The following is a 12,307-nucleotide window of genomic DNA, read 5'->3' as shown; positions in this document are numbered from 1 at the left end:
TAGGGCACCTGGGTGGCTCGGTTGGTTGGGTGACTGCCTTCGGCTCTGGTCATAGTCCCAGAGTCCCAGGATCAAGTCCCTCATCGGGCTTCCTGCTCAACAGGGAGTCTGCTTCTCCCTCTGCCACTCCCCACTGTTGTGCTCGCTCTGTCTCTCAAATAAATAAAATCTTTTTTTAAAAAAAGAATTACAAAAAATAAAATAAGTTGCATAATGACTTAATAATACTGGGTGTCATCATCTTTGAGGATCAACCATGTTAAATATGGTATCTTGTTCTTCTATCTGTTTCCCTTTGTTTTTCAGTGATGCAAAGACTTCTGCTTACTCTCCCTGTCTTCCCCCATCTAGAACTTCCTCTATACTCTTAATGTGTATCTAAAGCCTGCATTTACCAGCTCTGTATTTTTTTTTTAATTTGAGAGAGAGAGCATGAGTGAGAGAACAAAAATAGAAGGAGCAGCAGAGGGAGAGGGAGAAGCAGTCTCCCCACTGACGAAGGAGCTTGATATGGGGCTTGATCCCAGGACCCTGGGATCATGATCTCTCTGCTCTGTATTCTTTCTCCTATTAACCCAATGAATTTGAATTAATAGACTAAGGTTAGCAGAGTTATGTTTGTCTCCCTGAAGAATGAAGCATGTTTGGGAAGTCCTGCCCTCATCTCCACTATTCTTCTGAAACCAATGCATAGGGCATCTCTGACTATAGCCCTTGGTTTACTTAATGCCAAAGCAATTTTCAGATATCAAATCTTAAATGTCACTTCCTGAGAGCATTTGGCACAGTACCTGGCAAAATAGTTGAAATTCAATATTTACTAAGTGAATGAACCCACCCACCTCCCTACCCATCCATCCACTCAACCATTCTAAAACTCATCATAGCCCTTACTAGCACAAGAGCACCCGTGGTTTTGTCGGAAAAGAACTTCAGCCACCTGGGGGCAGCAGAGCCTCACCAATGGCTGGGCTAGAACTTGCTAGCACTTCTGAGCATCTCTCCAGTTGGGGGTCTGGGAACTGGATTCTGATCTTGTTGTGCTAGAGGATGTTTTGCTAGCATGCATTTTGATTTATTCTCATGCCTTGAACTCTTAACGCACCAAATAGCATTTAATAATACTAAAAATGATTCTGTAATACTAGCCTTTATTCTCCACGGGTGATTTTCTTCAGTTTAGGCTGTCTGGAGGAATGTTGCATATCCAGTCTTCCTCTAATTGTTAAAGCTACTCGATATGCGTTTGCATTACAGACAGACCTGGGTTGAAATCACTTTGTAAAATGAGACCTGGAAGCACACAGAAGTAGTAGTTTTACCCTTGGAATTACCCTTTTTCTGTAGGCGCTGTACCACCTGAGGTAAGCAAGTGTATTTTTTATTCAAAATACAGGACTCTGACTTGGCTTCATGGAATGTTTTTGTTTTGTTTTAATAAATGGATGGCAAAGAAATTTTGGAATGGGGATGAGAGGAGGTGCAAGCATGTGAGCCTAGGAATGTTTTTAGTTCTTTCCAGGGAAACCCTCCCTCTTTCCTTTTGTCTCTATAAAGTCCGCATGCAAAATCCTGTGAAAGTCTGAGAATATAGCTGGTGACTTACAGAGATGTCAGAACAATGATTTATTGCCCTATGAATCCATCTACCTAAAAGGTCCCTGGAATTCTAAAGGAGTTCTCACTACAAATTTAATTTCAATTCACTTAACTTTTGAAAAATGGTATATGTCCTCACTAAATGGGAAGAATCTTAAGGACAGGGACCGTGTCTTTTTGTGTTTGTGTCCCAGGAACTTTTCACATTGTCTGGCAGAATGTACTCTGTAAGTATTTGTTAAATAACTTGAAATTTCCTAGCTAATGCCACCAAATCAAATAAAAAGGTGACCTTGGGTAAGAAAGACGTTAATCTCTCTGGATCTCTTTTTCCTTCCCCACCCCCACCCCACTCCCAAATACTCAGCCTTTGTTTTTGAATACTGGCTTTAGTCTAAACCTTACAGACTCTATATTTCCTTTTATACTCACAGGCATACCAGAAAGGTAGACTAAATATGTATTAGTATCCCAGTTCCATTGATGAGAAAATTGAGACTCGGGCTAACAGATTCAGCCAGATCACCTAGCCACATCCTCATTTACAAAGATCACAAAACACATGTTTTTTTGCTTCTAAGTACAACATGTTTTCACTGTATTTCTCCAGAGTGTAAGAGATAATCATACTAGACAGTCTCTTCAGACCATTTTTCTGGCTTCAGCAGTGGTTCTCAGTCCTCATAGCACATTAGAATTAGTACAGAGCTTTTAAAAAATAACCAGGAAAACAAGACTGTGTGGTATTGGCAGCAGAAGGATAGCCATGTAGATCAATGGATTTTTATAAAATGCAAAAGCAATTCAGTGGGAAAATGGTAACCTTTTCAAGAAATGGAGCTGGAGCAATTGGACATCCATAGGTTTAAAAAATAAAACTCAACCTGAACCTCACACCTTTCACAAAAATTAACTCAAAATAGATCACTATAAAACTTTAGGGAGAAAAAAATAGAAAAAAATCTTTAGGACTTAGGACTGAGCAAAGAATTCTTACACTTGATACCAAAAACATGACTATACAAGGAAAAAATGGATGAAGTGGATTTCATCAAAATTAATAACATTTTTTCCAAAAAAGACCCTATTAAAAAGATGAAAAGACAAGCTACAGGCTTAGAGAAAACATCTGTGAAACACAAATCCAACAAAGGATTAGTATCCAGAATATATAAAGAGTTCTTAAACTCAGAAGAAAAAGAAAATTCAATTAAAAATGGGCAAGACACACTTCATTGAAGACAATCTACAGATGGCAAATATTGCTTATAAAAAGATGTTAATATCATTAACCATTAGGGAATTGCAAATTAAACTCATCATGAGTACCACTACATACATATTAGAATGACTAAAAAAAAATAGTGACAACACAAAATGCTGCCAAGAATGCAGGGAAAGGGACACTGACTGGCTCAGTTGGAAGAACCCATGACTCGATCTGGGGGTTGTGAGTTTGAGCCCCTTGTTGGATATAAAGATTACTTAGATAAATAAAATTTTTTAAAAATGCAGGGAAATAGGATTACTCATAAATTGCTGGTGGGATAAAAAATGTTCTAATCATCATGAATGACGGTTTGGTATTTTCTTATAAAATCTGATGAAGCGGGGCACCGGGTGGCTCAATGGGTTAAGCCTCTGCCTTTGGCTCAGGTCATGATCCCAGGGTCCTGGGATTGAGCTCCGCATTGGGCTCTCTGCTCAGCGGGGAGCCTGCTTCCCTTCCTCTCCTCTCTCTCTGCCTGCCTCTCTGCCTACTTGTAATCTCTATCTGTCAAATAAATAAATAAAATCTTAAAAAAAAAAACAGATTGAAACAACTATATGACTCAGTAGTTGCAATTTTGAGCACTTGTCCAAGAGAATTAAAAACTTGTGTTTATACAAAAACTTGGACATGAATCTTCATAACAGTTTTATTGATAATCAAAAAGGTTGGAAACAACTTAGCTGTCATTCAATGCATAAATGGTTAAACAAATTGGTAAGATTTTTCTATTGCCTAATGTATGGTCTCTCCTGGAGAATGTTCCATGTATACTTCAGTAGAATGTGTATTCTGCTATTATTGGGTGGAATGTCCTATATATCTGTTAAGTCTAGTTGGTTTACAATGTTGTTGTATTTCCTTATTCTGTTTCCTTATTGGTCTTCTGTTTAGATGTTCTGTTCATTACTGAAAGTAGGATATTGCAGTCTCCAACTATCGTAGAACTATTTTCCACTTCTATTCTATCACTGTTTGCTTCATATATTTGGGGCTTTATTGGTTGGTGTGTGTAATTATTATAACTTCTTGATGAATTGACCCCTCTACCAATATGTTATGTCCTTGTTTGTCTCATAACAGTTTTTTGAATTAAGATCTATTTTTTCTCCCTGATTTTAGTATTGTCATAAAGTTCTGCTTGGCCTACCATTTGCATGGGAATATCTTTTTACAAACTTTCACTTTCAACCTATGCATGTCCTTAGATCCGAAGTGACTCTCTTGTAGGTAAAGAGTTTCCCAGACAAACAAAAACTAAAGGAGTTTGTGACCACTAACCCAGCCCTGCAAGAAATATTAAAAGGGATTCTTTGAGTAGAAGAAAAGACCAAAAGTGAGAAAGACTGGATAGGAACAGAGAAAATCTTCAGAAACAATGATGAAACAAGTAATAAAATGGCACTAAATACATATCTATCAATAATTACTCTGAATATAAGTGGACTAAACACTGCAATTAAAAGACATACAATGTCAGAATGGATAAAAAAAAAAAAAAAAAAAAAACAAGACCCATCTATGTGCTGCCTACCAGAGACAATTTTAGACCTAAAGACACCTGCAGAAAGTGAGGGGATGGAAAAACGTTTATCATGCAAATGGACAGCAAAAGAAAGCCAGAGTAGCAATACTTCTATCAGACAAAGTAGTTTTTAAACCAAATACTGTAACAAGAAATGAAGAAGGGCACTATATCATAAAAAAGGGAACTAGCCAACAAGAAAATCTAACAATTGTAAATATTTATGCCCCTAACTTGGGAGCACCCACTTGTATAAAACAATGAATAAGAAATATAAATGAACTCTTTGATAATAATACAATAGTAGGGGACTTTAACATTCAACTTACATCAGTGGATAGATTATCTAAGCGAAAAATCAACAAGGAAACAATGGCTTTGAATGACATACTGGATCAGATGGACTTAACAGATATATTCAGAACATTTCATCCTAAAGCAGCAGAATACACATTCTTACTAAATGCACATGGGACACTCTCCAGAATAGACCACATACAGGGCTCACAAATCAGGCCTCAACCAGTACAAAAAGATTGAGATTATACCATGCATATTTTCTGACCACAGCATTATGAAGTTTGAAGTCAACCACAAGAAAAAATATGGAAATACCACAAATACATGGAGGTTAAAGGACATGCTTTAATGGGTCAACCATTAAAGAAGTTAAAGAAGAAATTAAAAACTACATGGACACAAATGAAAATGAAAACACTATGGTTCAAAACTTTAGGGATGCAGCATAAGCAGTCATAAGGAGGAAGGAGGAAGCATATAGTAATATAGGCCTACCTCAAAAAGCAAGAAAAATTTCAAACAGCCTAAACTTACACTAAAGGAGCTAGAAAAAGAATAACAAATGAAGCCTAAAGCCAGCAGAGGAAGGAAAATAATAAAGATTAGAGCAGAAATAAATGATATAGAAACAAACAAAAACATAAGAGATCAATGAAACCAAGAGCTGGGAGCTTGTTCTTTGAAAAAATTAATAAAATTGATAAATGCCTAGCCAGATTTTTCAAAAAGAAAAGAGAAAGGACCCAAATAAATAAAATCACAAATGAGAGAGGAGAAATCACAACCAACGCTACAGAAATACAAACAATTGTAAGAGTATATTATGAAAAATTATATGCTACCAAATGGGCAAACTGGAAGAAATGGATAAATTCCTGGAAACATATAAACTACCAAAACTGAAACAGGAAGAAATGGAAAACTTGAACAGACCAATAACCAGCAAAGAAATTTCATAAATAATCAAAACAAAAGTGCAGGGCCAGATGGCTTTACAAGGGAATTCTATCAAACATTTAAAGAAGAGTCAACACCTGTGCTTGCTTCGGCAGAATACACTAAAGAAGCGTTAATACTATTCTTCTCAAACTATTCCAAAAAATAGAAATGGAAGGAAAACTTCCAAACTCATTGATGAGGCCAGCATTACCCTGATTCCAAAACTGGACCAAGACTCCACTAAAAAAAAGAACTACAGGCCCATATCCGTGATGAACATGGAGGTAAAAATTCAACAAAATACTAGCAAATTGAATCCAACAGTACATTGAAAGAATCATTTACCATGACCAAGTGGGATTTATTCCTGGGCTGCAAGGGTGGCTCAATATTTGTAAATCAACAACGTGGTACACTTTCTTAATAAAAGAAAGGATAAGGATAAGAACCAATAAATGAATCAATAATCAATCAATAAATCAATCAATAAATGAATCAATAAATGAAGAAAAAGCATTTGACAAAATGCAACATCCATTCTTGATAAAAATCCTCAACAAAATCGGATTAGAGGGAACATACCTCAACATAATAAAGGCCATAGATGTGGTCAACTAATCTTCGACAAAGCAGGAAAGAATGTCCAATGGAAAAAAGACAGCCTCTTCAACAAATGGTGTTGGGAATATTGGACAGCCACATGCAGAGAAATGAAATTGGACCATTTCCTTACACCACACATGAAAATAGACTCAAAATGGATGAAGGACCTCAATGTGAGAAAAGAATCCATCAAAATCCTTGAGGAGAACACAAGCAGCAACCTCTTAGACCTTAGCTGCAGCAACTTCTTCCTAGGAACATCGCCAAAGGCAAGGGAAGCAAGGGCAAAAGTGAACTAGTGGGATTTCATCAAGATCAAAAGCTTTTGCACAGCAAAGGAAACAGTTAATAAAACCAAAGGACAACTGACAGAATGGGAGAAGATATTTGCAAATGATGTATCAGATAAAGGGCTAGTATCCTAAAATCTATAAAGAGCTTAGCAAACTCAACACCCAAAGAACAAATAATCCAATCAAGAAATGGGCAGAGGACATGAACAGACATTTCTGCAAAGAAGACATCCAGATGGCCAACAGACACATGAAAAAGTGCTCCACATCACTCAGCATCAGGGAAATACAAATCAAAACCACAATGAGATACCACCTCACACCAGTCAGAATGGCTAAAGTTAACAAGTCAGGAAATGACAAATGCTGGCGAGGATGTGGAGAAAGGGGAACCCTCTTTGCATACACTGTTGGTGGGAATGCAAGCTGGTGCAACCACTCTGGGAAACAGCATGGAGTTTCCTCAAAAAGTTGAAAATAGAGCTACCCTATGACCCAGCAATTGCACTACTGGGTATTTACCCTAAAGATACAAACGTAGTGATCTGAAGGGGCACATGCACCCAAATGTTTATAGCAGCAATGTCCACAATAGCCAAACTATGGAAAGAACCTAGATGTCCATCAACAGATGAATGGATAAAGAAGATGTGGTATATATACACAATGGAATACTATGCAGCCATCAAAAGAAATGAAATCTTGCCATTTGCGACGACGTGGATGGAACTAGAGGGTATTATGCTTAGTGAATTAAGTCAATCAGAGAAAGACAACTATCATATGATCTTGCTGATATGAGGAAGTGCAGAAGCAACGTGGGGGATTTGGGGGTAGGAAAAGAATAAATGAAATAAGATGGGATTGGGAGGGAGACAAGCCATCAGAGACTCTTAATCTCACAAAACAAACTGAGGGTTGCTGGGGGGAGGGGGGTCGGGAGAGAGTGGTGGGGTTATGGACATTGGGGAGGGTATGTGCTATGGTGAGTGCTATGAAGTGTGTAAACCGGGCAATTCACAGACCTGTACCCCTGGGGCTAAAAATACATTACATGTTTATTAAAAAATTAAAAAAAAAATAAAAGACCATAGATGAAAAATACACAGCTAATATCATCCTCAATGGGGAAAAACTGAGAGCTTTTCCTCTATGGTAAGGAATAAGACAGGGATGTCCACACTCACTACTGTTATTTAACATAGTATTGGACGTCCTAGCCTCAGCAGCAGATGACAAGATGAATAAAAGGCATCCAAATCAGCAAGGAAGAAGTCAAACTTATACTATTAGCAGATGACATGATAATATACATAGAAAACCCAGACACTCTACCAAAAATTGCTAGAATTGATACACGAATTCAGTAAAGTTGTAGGATACAAAATCAATGCACAGAAATCTGTTGCATTTTTATATCCCCAATAATGAAGTAACAGAAAGAGAAATCAAGGAATTGATCTCATTTATAATTACACCCAAAGCCATAAGATACCTAGGAATAAATTTAACCAAAAAGATAAAATATCTGTACTCTGATAACTATAAAACACTTATAAAAGAAATTGAACACAAAGAAATGGAAAGACATTCCATGCTCATGGATTGGAAAAACAAGTATTGTTAAAATGTTTATACTACCCAAAGCGGTCTACAGATTTAACACAATCCCTCTCAAAATAGCAATAGCATTTTTCACAGAGATAGAACAAACAATCCTAAAATATATATGGAACCACAAAAGACTCTGAATAGCTAAAACAATCTTGGAAAAGAAAGCAAAGCTGGAGGCATCATGATTCTGGACTTCACGTTATGTTACAAAGCTGTAGTGATCAAGACAGTACAGTACTGACACAAAAACAGGCACATAGATCAATGGAACAGAATAGAAAACCCAGAAATGGACCCACAACCATATGGTTTACTAACCTTCAACAAAGCAGGGAAGAATATCCAATGGAAAAAGCCAGTCTCTACAACAAATGGTGTTGGGAAAACAGGACAGCAACATGCAGAAGACTGAAACTGGACCATTTTTCTTATACCATACACATAAATAAACTCAACATGGATGAAGGCCCTAAATGTGAAACAGGAATCCATCAAGTTCCTAGAGGAGAACACAGGTAGCAACTTCCTTGACCTTGGCCATAGCAACTTCTTACTGAAAATGTCACCAGAGGCAAGGAAAACAAAAGCAAAAGTGAACTATTGGGATTTCATCAAGATAAAAAGCTTCTGCACAGTGAAGGAAAGAATCAACAAAACTAAAAGGCAGCCTATGGAATGGGAGAAGATATTTGCAAATGACATAGCTGATAAAGGGTTAGTGATCCAAAATTTACAAAGAGCTTATCTAACTCAACACCCCAAAAAACAAATAATCCAGTTAAGAAATGGGCAGAAGACAGGAATAGACATTTTTCCAAAGAAGACATCCAGATGGCCAACAGACACATGTAAAGATGCTCAACATCACTCATCATCAGGAAAATGCAAATCAAAGCCTTAATGAGACACCACTTCACACCTGTCAGAATGGCTAAAATTGACAACACAGTAAACAACAGGTGTTGGTGAGGATGCAGAGAAAGGGGAACCCTCAGGCACTATTGGTGGGAATGCAAACTGGGACAGCCACTTCGGAAAACAGTATGGAGCTTCCTCAGAAAGTTACAAATAGAACTACCCTATAATCTGGCAATTGCACTACTAGTTATTTACCCAAAGGATACAAAAATACAGATTTGAAGGGGTACATGCACCCTGATGTTTATAGCAGCATTATCAACAATAGCCAAATTATGGAAAGAGCTCAAGTGTCCATCAGCTGATGAATAAAGAAGATAAAGAATATATGTATACATATCTTCTCTATATATCTTCCATTATAGATATATAGAAGCATAGATAGATATCTATATCTATAATGGATTATTACTCAGCCATAAAAAGGGATGCAATCTTTCCATTTGCAATGATGTGGATGGAGTAGAGAGTATATGCTAAGTGAAATAAGTCAGAGAAAGATAAATACCATTTGATTTCACTCATGTGGAATTTAAGAAACAAAACAGATGAACATAGGGGAAAAAAAGAAAAAAGAGGGGCAATCCAGAAAAGACTCTTAACTATAGAGAACAAACTGAGGTTTCTTGGAGGGGTGATGGGTGGGGGGATGGGTTAAATGGGTGATGGGTATTAAGGAGGGCATGTGTTGTGATGAGCACTGGGTGTTGTGATGAATCACTAAATTCTATACCTGAAACTAAAAAAAATAATAATAATAAAAATTTTAAAAAGTGAGTCTCTTGTAATCGACACACATTTGGATCATAGTTTTTTAAATTCATCCTGCCAATCTCTGCCTTTTGTTGGAGAGTTTAATTCATTTACATTTAAAGTGACTATAGATAAAAGACTTACTTTTTCATTTGCTATTTGTTTTCTGTATATCTTATACCTTTTTTGTTCTTCTGTTTTCTTCATTACTGCCTTCTTTGGTGGTCATTAATTTTTTCATAGTGCACCATTGTGTGTATAATTTTTAGATATATTCCTAGTGGTTACCATGGAGATTACAATTAACATCCTAAATGGCAATCTAGTTTGAATTGATTTCAACTTAACTTTAATAGCATACAAAATTCTGCTCCTATACAGCTCCATTTCCTTCTTAGATTTTTTTCCCCTCAAAAATTACATCCTTATATACTGTGCACCCATGACATAGACTCAGTGATTGTTTTCTGCATTTGTCTTTTAGTCATGTAAGATATAAAAGTAGAGTTAGAAACCAAAAATACAGCAATGCTGACTTTTATATTTACCTACATACTTCTATTAGAGAGCTATATTTCTCATATGGCTTTGAGTTACTGCTTAGTGTCTGTGCATTTCAACCCAAAGAACACCTTTAAGTATTTCTTGTGTGGCAGTTTTACTGGCAACAAATTCCTTTAGTTTTTGTCTATTCAGAAATGTCCTAATTTCTCCTTCATCTTTGAAGGGTAATTTTGCCATAAACACAATTCTCAGCTGCCAGGGTTTTTTTTTGTTTGTTTGTTTGTTTTTGTTTTTTTCTTTCAGAACATTAAAAAATGTCATGTCACTTGCTTCTAGCCTCCATGTGTCTGATGTGAAATCTGCTTTAATATTATCGAGGATTCTTTTTATATACTTAGTCAACTTATCTGTTGCTACTTTCAAGGTACTCTTTATCTTTGTTGACAATTCGATTATGTGTCTCAGTGTGGCTCTCTTTGTTTATGCTTCTTGAAATTTATTGAGCTTCTTGAGTGTTTAAATCCATGTCTTTTATCAAATTTAGGGAGTGTGATACCATTATTTCTTCAAATATTCTTTGTGTACTTTTTTCTTTGGCCTTTCCTTCTGGAACCCCCACTGTACATATGTTAGTGTGGTAGTGTCCTACACATCTCTCAGGCTCTGTTGGGTTTTCTTTGTTCTTTTTGTTGTTGTTGTTGTTGTTCCTCAAACTGGGTATTTTCACTTGATCTATCTTCAAGTTTGCCATTTTTTTTTCTTCTTCCTGGTCAGATCTATTGAAACCTTCTAGTAGGTTTTTCATTCAGTTATGGTATTCTTAGCTTCGGAATCCAGTTTGGCTCTTTTTCTATCATTTCTATTTCTGTGTTAATATTCTCTTTCTCCATATTGTTTTCCAGTTTTCTTTGCCATTTGTTCATGGTTTCCTTTAGTTCTTTGAGAATATTAAGGACAATTTATTTAAAGTTTTTTTCTAATAAGTTCAATTCTTCCCTAGGTACATTCATATCTTCTGTGAATAGGTCATTTTTTGGGGGGGGGTTTCTTTTTATACTTCATAATTTTTTTTGAAAACTGAACATTTTGAATATTAAAATGTGGCAACTCCAAAAGATCAGATTGTTTACTCCTTCAGTGTTTGTTATTGTTGTTTTCTGTAAACTTCAGCTATTTGTTTGCCTAGTTACTTTTCTAAAGTATTCTGTAAAGTCTTCAGTCTTTGTTATAAGTGATCTCCAAAGTCTCTCTTTCTTTAGCTTATATTCAGGTAGTGTTTTAACAGATTTCCTTGAATCCCAGAAACTGAATGAGAGAAAGACACAGAGAGAGACACCTTTCCTAGTCTTTGCACATTGGCTCAGTTCTAGGACACTCCTTCATCTCATTTCAATTCCTAATTGCTCCGGCTGGAACTTCTAGTATGATGTTGAATAGCATTGACAAAAGAAGTCTTTTAATTTTGATTCTAATCTTAAGGGGAGAGATTTTAGCCTTTTACTATTGAATATGGTGTTATTTGTGGGTTTTTTTTTTTAAGATTTTATTTCATTATTTGACACTGAGAGAGCACAAGTAGGCAGAGTGGCAAGTAGAGGGAGAGGGAGAAGCATGCTCTCCACTGAGCAAGGACCTGGATGCGGGCTCCATCCCAGGACCCTAGGATCATCATCTGAGCTGAAGGCAGACACTTAACCAACTGTGCCACCCAGGCACCCCTTATTTGTGGGTTTTCATATATGGCCTTCCCTTTTTTTTCTTTTGTTTTTGTTTTTGTTTTTGTCAAGTCTGTACAGAACCACTGATCTGGTTACAAAAGAGAATCCTTGAATATTGGAAGTTTATAGTCCAAATCTTCCATTGTATAGAAAGAGAAGGTGAGGCTACATGTCTTATCCAAACTATGCAGAGCTTGGACCAATAATAATAACAATAACTATGTTTTTTTACTTACTGAATGCCAGTTACTATAGCAAATAACACTATCAC

Source organism: Enhydra lutris, unplaced genomic scaffold (genome assembly GCF_002288905.1).
Source record: "Enhydra lutris kenyoni isolate GAN:26980312 unplaced genomic scaffold, ASM228890v2 scaffoldscaffold31, whole genome shotgun sequence".
Lineage (NCBI taxonomy): Eukaryota > Metazoa > Chordata > Mammalia > Carnivora > Mustelidae > Enhydra > Enhydra lutris.
Note: the sequence above shows the minus strand (reverse complement) of the source record.